The sequence below is a fragment of the Kogia breviceps genome, chromosome 3 (genome assembly GCF_026419965.1).
Source record: "Kogia breviceps isolate mKogBre1 chromosome 3, mKogBre1 haplotype 1, whole genome shotgun sequence".
Taxonomy (NCBI): Eukaryota; Metazoa; Chordata; class Mammalia; order Artiodactyla; family Physeteridae; genus Kogia; species Kogia breviceps.
Window position 1 is genome coordinate 121,599,818 of NC_081312.1, and position 16,123 is coordinate 121,615,940.

Sequence of the window (16,123 nt, forward strand, 5' to 3'; positions counted from 1 at the left end):
ATCCCCATCACTATCATCATCACTATCATCATTTTACAACTGAGGAAACTGGGGCTCAGAGAAGTTAAATAACTTGCTAAAGTTTACACAGCTAGAACATAATGAAGCTTGAGTTCAAACCAAGTTTTGTTTGTTCCCAAATCCCACTACTCCATCCGATCCCCAACATGGTCAATCCTGGTACCCACATATACCAATGGAGGCAAACTTGATACCTCTTTCTCATATTTCCTTCTGGCTTCAATTCTTTTTTTCCCACTATTGCCCCTTTCTCTCTCTCTTTCTTCCTCTCTCTCTCTCTCTCTCTCTCTCTCTCTCTCTCTCTCTCTCTCTCTCTCTCACACACACACACACACACACACACACACACACAGGAAACCACTTGCCATTGCGATACCTACTTTTCCTTTTTTTCACTCCCCACCCCCTCCAATATCCTTGCAATGGAAATTCACAGTCACACGTATTCAGTCCCACCACAGGGAGGAAATGGTCAGTACCTGGAGTCTGAGATTGAAGTCATTCCAGCCTCCCCTTTTCCTGTAAGGCTATTGCCAATTTCTCTCCTTTTATAAACAGGAACACATTATGCAAGATGCTGTAGATGTGGGATTTTTCAAGCAAGCTGGTGACACTCTTTCACTTGGCATAAAATCGATTTAAATAAATGTCTCCCTTTTTCAAGATTCTTTCCTGCTCCTGCTTAATCTTAAATTAAGAGCAGTACAATAATAACCCAAGAACATCACACCCCTGAATTTCAGCCACCTCTCCCAGAGGATCTTGTCTCCTTTTTTCAAAGTATGAGCTATTTTTTGGTTTCCACTTGTTTCTCTTTCTTGTTACCACACATTGTTTTCTATAAGATATAAGCAATTGGAGCCTTCACATTTAAATCCTGTTTTTAGTCCGTGGGATCCACAATAAGGCTCTCATGAGACCTTGGAAAGAAAAGGAATAACTTCAGGGAGTTACACTTCAAGATCCACTGCAGCAAAGATCTGCAGTCACCTCCAGTAATTATATGACTCTATTCACTCATTCAGTAAATACTCACTGAGTGCATACTATATGCCAGGCAATATTCAGGGCACTGGTGATACAGCAGTGACTGAGCTCACTGAAGGGACAAAATAAAAACATGCTAATGATATTCAAGTTTATATCTCCTTCTAGGACCTCTTCCTTCAACTCTAGACCAACATATGTAACTATCTAATTAACATCTCCCATTGGATGTCCAACTGAACCCCATAACTGTCCCTTCTCCATCTCAATAAAGGGCCACTCTTTCTAGCTGTTCAGGCCAAAATATGTGGCGTCATCCTTGACTCCCTTCTTTCTCTCATACTCTAAATCTAACCCATCATCAGCAAGATATATCCAGAATTTGATGACTGCTCACCATCACCACTCTCCACCCTGGTCCAAACCACCATCATCTCTTGCCTGGATCATTGCAGTAGCCTCCTGACTGATCTCCCTGTTTTCATCCTTAATCTCTAAAGTCTATTCTAAAGTCTAAAGCTCAGGTAATCATTGTAAAACCTAAATCAGATAATGTCAACGAGTGCTCAAAATTCTCCAATGGCTTCCTATCTCACTCAGAGCAAAAGCCAAAGTCCACACAAGGCCCTAGACAACCTTGTATTACCTAGCTCTCCACCATTTCTCTGATCTCATCTTCTCCATCCCCCTCTTCTCTCAGTTCCTTCTACATGAATCCCCTTGCTGATCCCAGAACACGCCAGTACACTGTTCCCTTGGGGCCTTTGCACTAGTTGTTTTCCCTGCCTACAAGGGTCTTTCCCCAAATATCCATGTGGCTCACTCTTTCACTTCCTTCATGTCAGCCTGACCACATACACCCCACTCCCCACCCCCATTCAACCAGGCACTCCCCATCCTCCTCTCCTCACTTGATATTCTCTCATCACATAATATTACACATTTACTTATTTACATATTATCTCCCCAACTAGAATAAATCCTTCATGAGGATGAACCTTGCTACCCTGACTGCTGTATCCCCTGCCTACAACATGCCTGGCATGTAAGGAACACTCAAGAAATGTTTGGTGAATGAATGACCATCTAAAGATACCTATGTCTGAAGTTGGTCAGCCATGGAAACAGAAAAAAACACAGGAAAAAAAAGAAAAAGGGCAAGTTGCAGGCATTGTCCATTCAAGCAGAGTTCAGGAAAAAAGGAGCCTTAGCCAAGAGGACTTTATCTTTAAGGTCCCTATGGTAGATTGATTGCACAGATATACCAATTCCTCCCCCGTTCTCTGTATCCATGCTCTCTGCCATGTGACTATGTAGCTCCTCCCATCAAGAAGTGTACTCTATTCCCCACGCCTTCACTCTGGGCTAGCCTTGTGACTTACTTTTGTCAATAGACAAGGCTGAAATGACAGTATGCCAGTTATAAGCTTAGGGCTCAGGTTGTCATGCAATTTTCCACTCTCCCTTGGATTCCTGCGATGCCATGTGAACATGCTGGGTTAGCCTGTTGGAGGATGAGTTACCACCTGGAGCAGAGCCAAGTCATCCCAGCTAAGGCCATCCTAAAGCAGCCAGCTCTTAGCCACTCCAACAGCAGACAAAAATCACATGAGCAAACCCAGGTGGGATCAATCAAGCACAACCTGGATCTGCAGAACTGCCTGGACAAGCCGTAGACATGTGAGAAAATGAGAAGTGGTTGCTGTCTTAAGCCACAAGTTGTGGGGAGGTTTGTTCTGTAGTCCCATTGGCAAGGTCATCCCTAATGTGTGTGATCAGCCCCTAGGGGAGGCATCTCAGCTGCTCTGCTCTGAGTACATGTTCATCAGGAAAGCTTCTCCTTATGATTTAGTTCTCACTCACGGGGGTCTGCAGGAAGAAAACACACCACCATGCCACACAGTGTCCCAGCTATTACAAATCAATAGACTGGCATGGGGGTGAGCAAGGTCACTGTGATGTAGCCCAGAGGGACAGATCAGCTTTCTGAGGCAGCAAGACCTTGGATGGGGAAAATTCACAGAGGTGAATGTCACCTTCTGAGCTGACTTGGGGGACACCCAGCCAGCCACCCAACCAGGAGCTAGCCTCATCACAGCCTGTTTCACGGGAGATTTGACCAGGTTCTCAGGCATCCAGCCCCATTTCTGTCCACGGAAAACACTGCAGGAGTCCTGCAGCACCAAGGACAGCAGTGGGGTGGAGCTCTCAAATCCTAAAACCATGCTCTTTTTTTTTTTTAATTGGGTCTAGTTGATTTACAATGTTGTGTTAGTTTCAAGTGTACTGCAAAGTGATTTTGTTATATATACATACACACACACATTTTTTTTCAGATTCTTTTCCATTATAGGTATTACAAGATACTGAGCACAGTTCCCTGTGCTATACAGTAGGTTCTTATTGTTTACCTATTTTATATATAGTAGTGTGTGTACATGTATCCCAAACTCCTAATTTATATCTCCTCCCTCCCCCCACACTATCCCCCTTGGTAACAACAGTTTGCCAAAACCATGCTCTTTAGAGGAACAAAGTCTCAGAGGAGCAGAGCAGCAAACTGTGGTCTTCATATTCAGCCTACAAGACGGAAGTCTCAAATAAATACATCATATGATATTATGTAAATGCACCCCGTGGTACACCAATGGTCAGTATATTTCCACTTGATTCTAACACTTTTCCATAGCCATAGAAACTACTGTCATTCTCAAAGAATAAAGAATAAAAACTAGCAAGGACAATACATGCAGGACTATTCACTAAAGGTGACCCTTTCTTTCATTGTGGGGGAAAGGAAACGAACATAATACTAAGGTTCAAATGAAGCACTAAAATAGTCCTTGATCTGGAAAGGACTGGAAGGATAGCTGAACACTGTTTTGCACAGAGCTTCTCAACACCTTGCAAAGATTTATGCCTCTGTTGGCTGCATTTGCTTAGGCTGAGTGACCACAGGAACCTATGTCTCCCAACCAGCCTTCTTCTAAACATAGAGTGTAGGATTTCAGCCAATTCCTTCTGCAAGAGCTCAGGGTATTAATCTTAGTGACAAATAGAAATCATAAGAGGCAATACCCAAGTGACCTTTGCCGTGTTACCCCTCTGACCTCAAATCCTGCTGCTGTCCCCCTCACTCACTCAACCGCAGCCTCCCTGGACTCCTTCCTGGTTTTCTTATGAACATACCTTTCTCCTGCTTCAGGGTTTTTGCAGGTGCCGTTACTCTGCCCAGAATGTTCTTCCTCAGACATCTGCCTGGCTCGCTCCTTGCTTCCCCAGGGGTCTGGTCAAATGTCACTTAGCAGCAAAGCTTTGCCTGATCAAACTGCATTAAAAAAATAACTATCCTCACCCCACCCTCTGGGAAGATTCCCCCCTCCTCTTACTCTACTTCATTTCTCTCCACTATAATGCATCAATGTCTAGTTACTTATTTATTTGTCCATTATCTTACACACACACACACACACACACACACACAAGGTAAGCTTTTTGAGGGGTTTTATTTAGTTCAATTCTGTATTCCCCCCACATAGAGCAGTACCTGACACGTCGTAGGTACTCAATGAATGAACTGCCATTTCTTAAGCACCTACTTTGTGCCAAGCAATTTATATGATGATCATTTCCCAATAAACACGTATTTTTAAGCATCTATGATGTAATTATATTATAAGAACTCCACTGTTATCTCCATTTTACAGATGAGGAACCCAAAGCTCAAAGAGAGGCTAAATAACCTGCCCAAGACACTCACCCAGGTCTGTTTGAGCATCAGAGCCCACGCTCCTTGCAGTGTGCCAACCTGCTTTTTAAATACCTTAGTGATGGTTTAGGTTACAAAATGCATGAGATACGCATCTCTGGCAACAGGCATAACACAAGAGCTCATCATCCTACCATGTTTCATCACCCACTATAGCTTTTGTTCAGGAAAAAACATCCATCAGATTGGATTTTTATTTCCCAGAGCATATGGGTTGAAATAGCTTTAGCTTTCCTTTATTCCACCTATTTAGAGACAATCAAGGTCAGAGCTTTCCTTTTGAATGAGCTGGGACAAGCACAGACATGACAGGTCAGGGACCCAAGGGAGAGGAAGGTAGTTCATCTGCTCTGAGACTCCCCCAGAATTGTCCAGAATCCCTGCCTTTGTGTACTGCTCCCAAACCTTCCTGGTCCTAGGATTTAGGAAAATGGTCCATTAAAAAAACAAAAAGGCTGATCTCCTGCATTGGGCACACTCTTCCCTTGGTGTCATCCTATGTCTGTGTCTACTGGGATCGATCTGGTCATGTACTGCAAATGCCAGCCCTGTTGTGACTCTGACCATCCAGTAGCCTTGATGCTGATGAGGTGGGAGAGCGATGGGGGTCACTCACAGACCAAGGGACCAAGACAGGGACCCCATCCCTACTGAAATCCATGTAATGCCTCAACTAGGAGAGCTTCCTTTAAAAAATAATCACTGCCACAATTAATTCCTCCCTCCTCTCTGCTCCCACCACTCTTTTCACACCTGCATTACTGAACTGATCACAGCCCATTGTTACAGGTGTTTCTTCTTCACCAGGTGTGAGCTTCTGGGGAACTGGACTTTGTTTTCATCATACATACTATGTGATCGACTAGTATTTGCTGACTAAAGAAAGATGCAGAATGAGCCTGTACTACGTCTGCTGCACCCACTGGAGCAAGCAGGGTAAGTCACCTCTTCTAGAAAGGGCAAGAAGCAAAGCAGAAGAGACCCGGGTAGACCAGAAGGACCGCTGAACTGGCTACAAGGCCCAATTCTCCTGCATAGGTACATACCTCTCATCCTTTACCTGCCACTCTCCGAACCTTAAAGCCGCCCACATTTGCCTCTGAACAAGCTTTTGAAAAAATGAGCAGGCACCCCCTCCCCACCCCAGGACCCCACCCTACCCCACCCTACCAGGCTGCTCTTTTCAGAGCCCCAGACATCGACGTTACGTTACCGTTAAAAAGAGCTAGTTTGCATCTGTGGTTTCTGGTTAAAGGATCCTGTTTCAGCAGCCCGGCTAAACCCTGGACAGCAGAGATATCTAACACCCGTCTGCGGAGGAAACGGCAGTGCCTCGCTCCTCCCTGGCTAAACGCATTTGCTCACACGTCCCTGCAGAACAAATCATGTTCTTTTCCTTGCGCTAAAATCCCTCTATAAACAAATCCTCTCTGTGGCCCTAAGAAACGGCTCCCACACCCGCGGAGGGCGCCCTCCACATACAGAAATATACGCAAACCCCAACCCAGAGCCACCAGGTGTAAGCCTGGTTTGGATGTCCTTTAAGAACAAACCAACAACAACAAAAATCCATCTAAGAATTGAAACTAAGAGCGGTGACTAGAAAGCTTGTGGACAGGGAGTTATAAACGTCCGTAGCCTAAGTTGCAAAACTATGCATGGCGCTAACAGTTCAAACACGCTTTAAAGACAGCCCTTGGGGATGCCACCTTCAAAGAGGCGCGCAGCCCCGGGCAGCGGGCAAGTCCTTGCTTTTCTGCGCTGGCTTTCCAAGTCTCTCCCGTCTTTTGTGCCATTTACTATAAACAACATTCGGAGGTAGCACCGTGTACGTTTTCAGCCCTGACAGAAGAGCCTGGGAGCCCCAGGAGCGCGTGAGGTCCGCGCTGAGGCCGGGTCTGCACGCGCCGGAACGAGCAACACAGTCCCCTACCTGGGTGGGAAATCCGCGGGCGGCCGCCTCCGGGTGCGGGCGGAACGGCGTCCGCCCTGGTGGCCCCTCCGGCAGCTCCGGCGAACGCTGCGCTGGGGCGATCCCCGCGGAGGCAAGAGTCCACGGGTGTCACACATGCATCACTGCGCCCGCGCCGCCGCAGCCGCCGCCGCCCGCCCTGGCGCAGCGCGCAGCGCGCCGCCGCCACACCAAGCACCAAGGGCGGGAGGCTCCTGCGTCCTCTACTCAGTGGGATCAGATCCTAACCCGCTTTCTACCCGGCCTGAGCATTAAGGCATTCGCGGCGGGCAGCTCTTCGCTTCCAAATCTCCTTCTGATTGGAGACGGAGTGTTTGGGATATCTGGGTGGGAAGGGGACCCAGCGGGACCCCAGGCTCCCTGGATTTGCAGAGCAATAGATGTTAAACATCTTATTCCTCGAGTTTCCAGTTTCATCCCCCACTGATTATTGTCATCTCCTTCGCGCTCTCCACCTTGCCTGGGGCAAAAGGGGGCGCTGTGTACTCCACACCCCCTTTCACCAGCCCCAAACTAGGACACGTCAGGGGACACGACTCAAATTCCTGGGAAGGGGAATCCTCTGATAGACCCATCCCCAAAGTACCTTAGATAATGGATGTCATTAAATCGCTCTGTCCCGTGACCTCATCGGCGAACTGAGAAGAACCTACATGAGGAGTGGGAGAAAGGAGGAAGTCTTGGGGGGCTTGATGCATTAAACCAAGCCCGTCACCTACATGTCTCCCTCCTAACAGCTCCCACTCTCACTCTACCCACAAAAGTGTTCAGGAAATTCAACTGCCAAGGCTCACCCTGCAAGGAAAGGCTCTTTTCAGGAGCAAGGCTCCTTCTAGGAGTCAGTGAGAAGCAGGGAAATGACACTGGAAATTCAGAAGTGAAATCAAACAACACACTGCCTGAGGTGCCTGGCCTCTTCTAGGGCCTGGAACTACATCCCTTTCCTAATAGTGGAGGCGAGGGCTAAAAGTCTCTTCCCTTTTCCACATCCAGCACAACCCGCCATCACAAGATCTTCGGTACCATCGCCTCACCATCTCTGCCATCAGTGCACTGCCCGGAGGGCCTCTGTCTCTTCCCTATTTCAGGCCCCCATCATCTCTCACCTGGACCTCCTCCAGGGCTTCAACTGCTCAGCTTCCTAGACTCAGTCCTTAAAATGTAAACATGACCTTGATTCTTTCTCACCTAAAACCATGCACTGGCCATGTCCTTAGAAAAGCTAAGACTCTAACACATCTCCTTTAGTCACCAAAGATCAGGCCCCTGCAGAACCCTACAGCCTCCCCACCACCATCTCCATCTTTTCCCCCCATACTCCAGCCTAACAAACTTTTAATTTCTTGCACGTGCTTTACTCTCTTACCTCCAGGCCTTTGCATGTTCTTTTCTGTCTGCCCAGAATATTCTCTTCCTCCTAAGCTTCTAATCCCTGCCTAATGCCTAATGGTCCTCAGCTGAGCCATCTCTTCCTTGAGGAAGTCTGCCCTCCTCCCTGGAATAAGAGAGTTCTCCCTGCTCCATGTGCATGGGGCCACCACTGCTTCCTCTACCACAGCACCCAAAACCTGTTACTAAAGTTGACTGCCTGGTGTCTGTCTCCCTCACTAGAACATAAGCTGTGGAAATGCATGGTCTCTTGTTTGCTGCATGTGCAAAAGCATATAGTGTCTCTCAATGTATATTAGTGCAGCCACTATCCAGATTAAGGTATAGAACAGCTCTGGCATCCCGAGGTTTGTTTCTTTATGACCCTTACCAGGCAATAACTACTCATCTTCCATATGGAACCACTATTCTTGCCTCTTCCAGCATCAATTATTACTGCCTGTTCTTGAACTACATATGAATGGAATCAACAGTTTTATATTATTTCAGATTTTGAAGGTATATATCTACCTATTATATATATAAAACATTTATGAATAAAAACAAATTTTCCTTTTCCTTTTCCAATGCTTATATCTTTTACTTAAACTTTTTCTTGCCTTGTGGCTCTGGCTAGGATTTCTCATACAATGCAAAATTAAAGTGTCAATACCTAGTCTTATTCTTAGATTCAGGGAAAAAAGTCTTCATACTATTATACTATTAAGTATGATGTTAATTACAAAAGTGATGATAATGAAGAGCCTTGTTTTATTTCTAATATCAGAGGGAAAGCATTTTTACCACCAAGTATGACGTTAGCCATTGGTGTTTATTTTTATAAGATTTATCAGATTAAAGAATTCTGAGAAGGAATATCAGGGAATAACAGATTCCCTTCTTCTTTTAGTTTGCTGAAAAGTGTATAATAAATATGTCAAATTTTTTCAAAAGTTTTTTGCATCTACTGAGATGACCATATAGTTTTACTCTTTTATCCAACGTGGGTAATTACATTCACTGACTTTTGAATGTTAAATCAACCTTATATTCCTCAAATAAACCTTACAGGGAAATGATGTCATATCTTTTTTATATATCACTGTATATGATTTGATATTTTGTTTAATGTTTTATATTAAAAATATTCTATGTTCATGAGAGACATTAACTTATAATTATGCTTTCTTGTAATGTCCCTGTCAAATTTTTATATCAAGGTTGTGCTGACCTCATAAAATGAACTGAAAAGTTTTTCTCATTTCTATTATCTGGAATAGTTTGTATAGGTTGGTATTCTTTCTTTTTTAAAAGTTTGAAAAAATTCATCAGTGAAACCATTAGAGCCTAAATTTTTTATTGTGAGGTTTGTAATTACAAAGCTCACTTAGGGACTTCCCTGGTGGTCCAGTGGCTAAGAATCTGCCTTCCAATGCAGGGGATGTGGGTTTGATCCCTGGTTGGGGACCTAAGATCCCACACGCCATGGGGCAACTAAGCCCGTGCGCCACAACTACTGAGCCCATGCACCACGACTAGTGAGCCCCCATGCTGCAACTACAGAGCCCATGTGCTCTGGAGCCCGCACGGCACAACTAGAGAGAAGCCTGCACGCCACAATGAAAGATCCCACATACTGCACTAAGACCCAATATAGCCAAATAAATAAATATTTTTTTAAGTTCAATTATTTTATTAGCTATATGACTATCCAGATTTTCTATTTCTTCTTATATCAGCTTTGCTACACCATTACTTTTCAAGGATTTTATTTTTATTTTTCATTTAAGCTTTCAAATTTTTTAGCTGCAGTGATGTCCTATTTTTCATTCCTGATTTTGATAATTTGCATTTTTTTCTTTCTATTACTCCTTACCTGGTATTTATCAATTTTATATTTACCAATAAAAAAAATTTTTGTGAATTGTCCTCTTATGTTTCTAAAGACTAAACTCTGCTTTTTTCATTTCCTTACTCCTTCTTTCATTTGATTTAATTTGCTGTCTTTTTCTTCTTGAAATGGAAACAGATTATTGGTTTTTAATAGCCTATAAATTTCCTTCTAAACACTGATTTGGTTATGTCTAACAAGTTTTATATGTTCCATATACATTTCTGTTCAGTTCAAACTATTATATAATGTAGACTGTGATTTCTTTGACCCATGGGATTATTGAAGTGTAATTTCCAAACATTTAGGAGTTCTGTTTTCAGCTTGTCCAATCTTTTCATTGTTTGTTTATCTTTTTTTAACCTTCTTTTTCATTAATTGATGTTTTAATTAAATTTTATATGTATATATTCACTTTAGTTTTCCCTTTTAGTATTTTTATTTTGCTTTGATACTTTATTTATACAGTGCAACTCTAATTGCATTCTACCTTATCATTTATCACTTCCCAAACAATGCAAAAATCTTACAAAAGTTTACAAAAGTTTAACTCCAGTTTATATACACACACAAACACACACACACACACACACACACACACACACACACACACACACACACACACAGTGACCAAACTTTAAGTGTAAGGATTAGTAAACAGACCTAAGTCTTCTTTTTGAATAGTTAGGTCAGTAGCTTTGTCCAAGCAAGTTTTCTGAGCTATTCATCTCCAATGCAGAAACAGAGAGAGAGCCAATGGTCTCTGTCTCCATATGTATTTCAAATAAATTCCTCTCAGATTACATGAGTGAATTTCATTTTATCACCTGACCCTTAGATGTCAGCATGACACCACATTTGAAAACTTGCTATAAAATAGGGCTGACTAGCCTTAGCTAGTTCCTTACCATCCTTATCATGAGGAGACAGATGTGGACTGAAGTGAGTTCTTAAATATATATATATTATATATATACTTATATTTAATACATATTAATTATATATGCATGATTATTTAAATATATATATATGTATATATACACACTAAACCCGACAAGACATTGTTATCATTGTTCTTTTAAAAAGTCAATATTTTTCTACATAGTTAACCAGTTCTTCATTTCTTCTTGGAGTTCTGTGTATCTATTTGGAGGTTCCTTTACTTCAGTCTGAACAGTCCTTTTTAGTATTTCTTGTAGTGACCATCTACCAGAGACTAATTCTTTCAGCTTTTCTACAACTTAAAATGTCTTTATTTGACCTTTATTTTTGAAGATTATTTTTCACTATGTATAGCATTCATAGATGGAAGTCTTTTTTCTTTCATCACTTTGAAGAAGTCAATCTATGGTCTTCTTGCTACCATATGTTCATTTGAAAACTCTGCTATTAGTCTTGTTATCACCTCTCTGAAAGTAATCTTTTTGCCTTTCACTGCTTTTAATATTTTCTTTTTATATTTTCTTTCAGAAGTTTAATTATGATATTCCTATATATGGTTTTCTTTATTTTTTTTTCTGTTTCTGAGCATCTTGAATTTGTGGGTTAATATCTTTTATCAGTTTTAGAAAATTCTCAGACTATCTTTTCAAATGTTTCTGCCCTATTTTCTCCCTCCTATGCTCTTAGATTGAGAAAGCACATGTTACACATAATTAAATGGTTTTGATATTATCCCACACATCTTTTATGTTCCATTTTTTCTATTCCTTTTTTACCTTCTTTGTACTTTAGCCTGAGAATTTTCTATTGACCTTTCTTTGGGTTCACTAATCTTGTTTCCTGCTGTGATCAATTTGCTGTTAAACCCATCCAATGAGTTTTTAAATATAGATATTACATTTTTCAAATGGCTACTTGATTATTTGACATAAGCTTCGTTGAATTTTTCTTTTTATCCATTCTGTTCATCATTTTCTCTATTTTCTTTAACATATTTATAAGAAAATCTATTAACTAGAACATATGGATAATTTATTTTATTGTCTTTTCTGTTGATTATTAGCAAACATTTTCTTGCCTTTTTGCATGTATCCTCTTTTTTTCTTGTATGCCAGATATTGTGTAAAAGAACCATTGAAAACTGAAGTTACTCTTGTTTTCCTCCAGAGGTGGTTCACTTTGCCCTCTGTTATACAGATAAGATGAGGGGTTGATCACCTCAATCCACTCAGGAATAAGCTTCCAAGGAACTGGATGTTAGCTCTACTTAGACTAATTTCACCACTATGTTCATATGTCTCAAAGATGAGAGCTGTCATGTGTTTATTGTAGGGCATAGCCTCCAGGGAGAATTTTTCTCATCAGCACTATGAGACTGCAAAATATTTCACTCTGCCTTTCCAATCCAGCACCTAGCTTCTTATACCCCCCAACTCAGCATTCAGCAAAGATCCCATCAGGCAAACTGTCTGTATATTTGGGTGTTTTCTAGATTTTAAACTGGCAGACAAGCCATATGGTGGTCTAAGACTCTGCTGTTTTCTCTTCCCCTAGTATAGCCCCTCTGCCTGATCCTCAGCCCATGCTTGGACTCAGCAAATCCATAAAGAAGAAAAGAATAAAATCAGCTCACCCACCTAGGAAGAGCTCTTCCTTCTTTGGAATGTTAGTTCATTTAGTCCTTTTTGTTTTCACTATTCTCAGATATCTTTTAATATATGATTTCTGTAATTTATTCTTTTTTTCTAGTTGATGTGCAAGATTAATGGCATGCCACCACCTGTTAAATACTACTGGAAAGCAGAAATTGATTTGCTGTTTAATCCTCACAACACTTTCATGAGGTAAGTACATTTTTCAGACAAGTTGTGTAACTTGCCAAAGATCACTTAATAGTAAGTAATGAAGACAGGAGATGAACCTAAGCTATCTCATCCTAAAACCAGGGGTGACAATAACCATGATGATATATTGCCTCCAATGGATGCGAATATTCTTTTTCAATAGGTAAAAAAATGCTAATTCTGACTTCTAACTGAAAATATGAAAAGAAGATCTTTTTTTTTTTTTTTTCTCTGTACGCGGGCCTCTCACTGCTGTGGCCTCTGCTCCGCAGCAGGAGAGGCCACAGCAGTGAGAGGCCCGCGTACAGAGAAAAAAAAAAAAAAAAAGTATTAAATTCAAGGCACATCTCTCACCAAAATTTTTCTGTAGAAACTAAATGACCTTTTCCTACCCCTCAAGCCCCAAGACATAAACCTCACTTAATCAAAAGTACTTTTGGTCATATTTTCTTCAGGAAGCATGAGGGGCAACTGTCAAGTTTTCTGTGTCCTCCTCCCACAGAATTCTATTGTTATTTATGACAATTCACTTCAGGAATACAAATGCATTGAGGGGAACACTTTCACTTTATATTTTCATTTTTGGAATGTAAGTGCAGTGGACTCCTAAGGTGCCTTGCCTAGAACAGCAAAGGTTAAGATAATTAGAGTAGAAATGGGAAAATCCATAATCAATTTGTGTTTTAAAAGGGCCAAAGAATATGAAAATGAGAGCTGAGAGGGCATCAGGCAGCCAGTGGTTTGTGGCTGCAAACGGTGAGTCACAATTGAAGCTATAAAATGGAAATTAGCACATTCTGAAAAGCACTGGTGTTCACCATTTTCTTTTTCACTTAATATTTTTTTATTTTATTTTTATTTTATATTGGAGTATAGTCGATTTACAATGTTGTGTTAGTTTCAGATGTACAGCAAAGAGATTCCATTATACATATATATGTATCTATTCTTTTTCAAGTTCTTTTCGCATTTAAGTTATTACAGAATATTGAGCAGAGTTCCCTGTGCTATACAGTAGGTCCTAGTTGGTTATCTATTTTAACTATAGCAGTGTGTATATGTCAATCCCAACCTCCCAATCTATCCCTCCCCCCATCCTTCCCCCCGGTAAGCATAAGTTCATTCTCTAAGTCTGTGAGTCTGTTTCTGTTACGTAAATACAATGGAATGTTACCCAGTCATTAAAAAGAATGAAATAATACCATTTGCAGCAACATGGATGTACCTGGAGATGATCATACTAAGTGAAGTAAGTCAGACAAAGACAAATATCATAAGATATAAATGCAGAATCGAAAAAGAATGATAAAAATGAATTTATTTACAATACTGATGTTTTTTACTCTTTGTGGGCCTTTGCCTAAGAATAATGTAATAATGATAAAGTCTCTTCTAGCTACAGCTTTATCAGTAGAAATAGTTAAGATGCAAAAGAATCAGAATCTCTTCCACTCACTCTACTGACAGGGAGGAACTTCGGACTTGACCATGGCAAAAGTCAATATATGAACTTACTGAGAAAGACTTGATTGTTGGCTTTTAGAAAGGAAAGTGTCACCTGATACTGCATTAAAAACCAAACAATTCCATAAAGAAAGCAATTGTCTGCCTGAAAGCAGAATTTTAAAACTAAATCTAAAAAAGGAATCCACAACATCCCATCACAGGATTTTAAGTATTTCCATTACCTTCCACTGCTTCCCAATTAACCAAAGAAGGCAGTGATTTCCATGCACTGGCCGTGTCTTCCAGACTTGCTGGCTCATTTCCTGGATTTTATCATTCTGTAAATTTTGATGGTTCAATTATACTACCATCAAATGATGTTAAAATGCCATCCTTCCTATAATAAAAAAAAAAAATTTAACACTACCTGTCAGTATAACAATCAATTTAACAGCTGCTTTTATCATGTGCTTACCATTTGAAAGGCATTCTATGTATATTTTTGCTAATTTTCCCCCAAACACTGCAATTTATGCACTTTATTTTAATTTTCCAGATTAAAAAAAAAAAAAGCTTAGAATGGTCAGGTAATGTTTAAGGCCACACAACCAGTAAGCAATAGGGTTAAGAGTCAAATCATGGTAAAATTCCAAAGCTTGGGTTCTTTCCATAAAATCACTCTTCTCCTATTGGAATAGTCTTGGTTCCAAATTAGCTGTCCTGTCTTATCCCTCCTCATGCCCATTGCCACACCCTCCATTCTACCCAAATCGGTCTGTTCCCTCAAATATTTTGTACTTATTTTCTCTTCTGTATCTTTACACACACAGTTCCTCATACTAATATTGTTTCTAATCCTCAACCCTATAAAAAGCTAATTTATCCTTAAGTGCCTGCTGAGATTCCACTTCTTCCAATAAACCTGCCCAGACCACCTTACTTCCTCCCCCAGCTCTCCATAGCAATCCCTCCCTTCCATATATGTATATGACATATATTCTATTTGTTCATTCATTCATTTGGCAGATCTTTATTCACTTCAAGCACTGGAAACACAGAGATGACTGGAAGTGAAATCCAATAACAAATAGATAAATATAAAATGTGTTTTAAATATACTAATATATATGTGAATGTATATATACACATTTATATGTTCAGCAGTATTAATAATAGCTGACATTATTGGGTGCCTATTATGTGCCAGGCACTATTCTAGGCCACTTAGGTGTTCTAACTTATTTAATCTTCACAACAACTCTTCAAAGTAAGTACCTTTTTATTTATGAGAATACTGACACACAGAGAGGTTAAACAAGTTTCCCAAGGAAGATGAGAAGTTCATCAAAGGGACCAGGAGAAGAAGGGTGTAGTGAATATTGTAGGTGACCCTCTAACATCCAATCTAGTCTCCTTTGAAACTGTGAAGTTTAGAAACGTTTGGAAAAGATGTGAACCCCATAAGTGGCCCATGAATGACCTAAGTAAACCCAGTCAGTAATTTCAGTAAATAATTCCAGTGCCCTGGCCCATGATCTATCCAGAAACTCAAGCCTAACAGCATTTCTTTGCAGCAGAAATTGGCTCAAGGAGGTCCACAAGATCACACTAAAGAAAAAATTACTTTTTCTCTTCTGGACATGAATGAGGAATCATCAAATAGCTCTGTTTGCTATCAGCAGCCATTTTACAACCATGAAGAGGACCAGCATGAACACAAAGTTTACTGTCTTAACCTAGGTTTCCCTCACTTAAGCCAGTGTTTCACCTTCCACCTGCTCTTCATCCCAATTCTCCATCATAGAAGGTTTTAGTAGTCATAATGGTACAGCATGCCAAGGCCTAGCACCATCCTACTTTCTACCAACAATGGAGTCCTCATT

At 40.9% G+C, this 16,123-nt stretch overlaps 1 protein-coding gene across 20 annotated transcripts in view; it reads right to left on the minus strand.

The window, feature by feature from the left end:
• SV2B (synaptic vesicle glycoprotein 2B) overlaps positions 1-16,123 on the minus strand; it is a 218,317-nt gene that overhangs the window by 191,897 nt on the left and 10,297 nt on the right. For 4 of the 20 annotated variants that reach the window (XM_067029562.1, XM_067029569.1, XM_067029566.1 and 1 more), the window contains exon 2: positions 14,483-14,637. The exons of 2 other annotated variants lie outside the window; for them this stretch is intronic. The gene's annotated coding sequence lies outside the window, so the exon portion shown is untranslated. Of the gene's footprint in view, positions 1-500; positions 540-4,197; positions 4,302-5,990; positions 6,193-6,710; positions 6,941-14,482; positions 14,638-16,123 lie in introns of those variants that run through there. 14 more of the 20 variants (XM_067029567.1, XM_067029565.1, XM_067029561.1 and 11 more) reach the window with 9 other exon arrangements.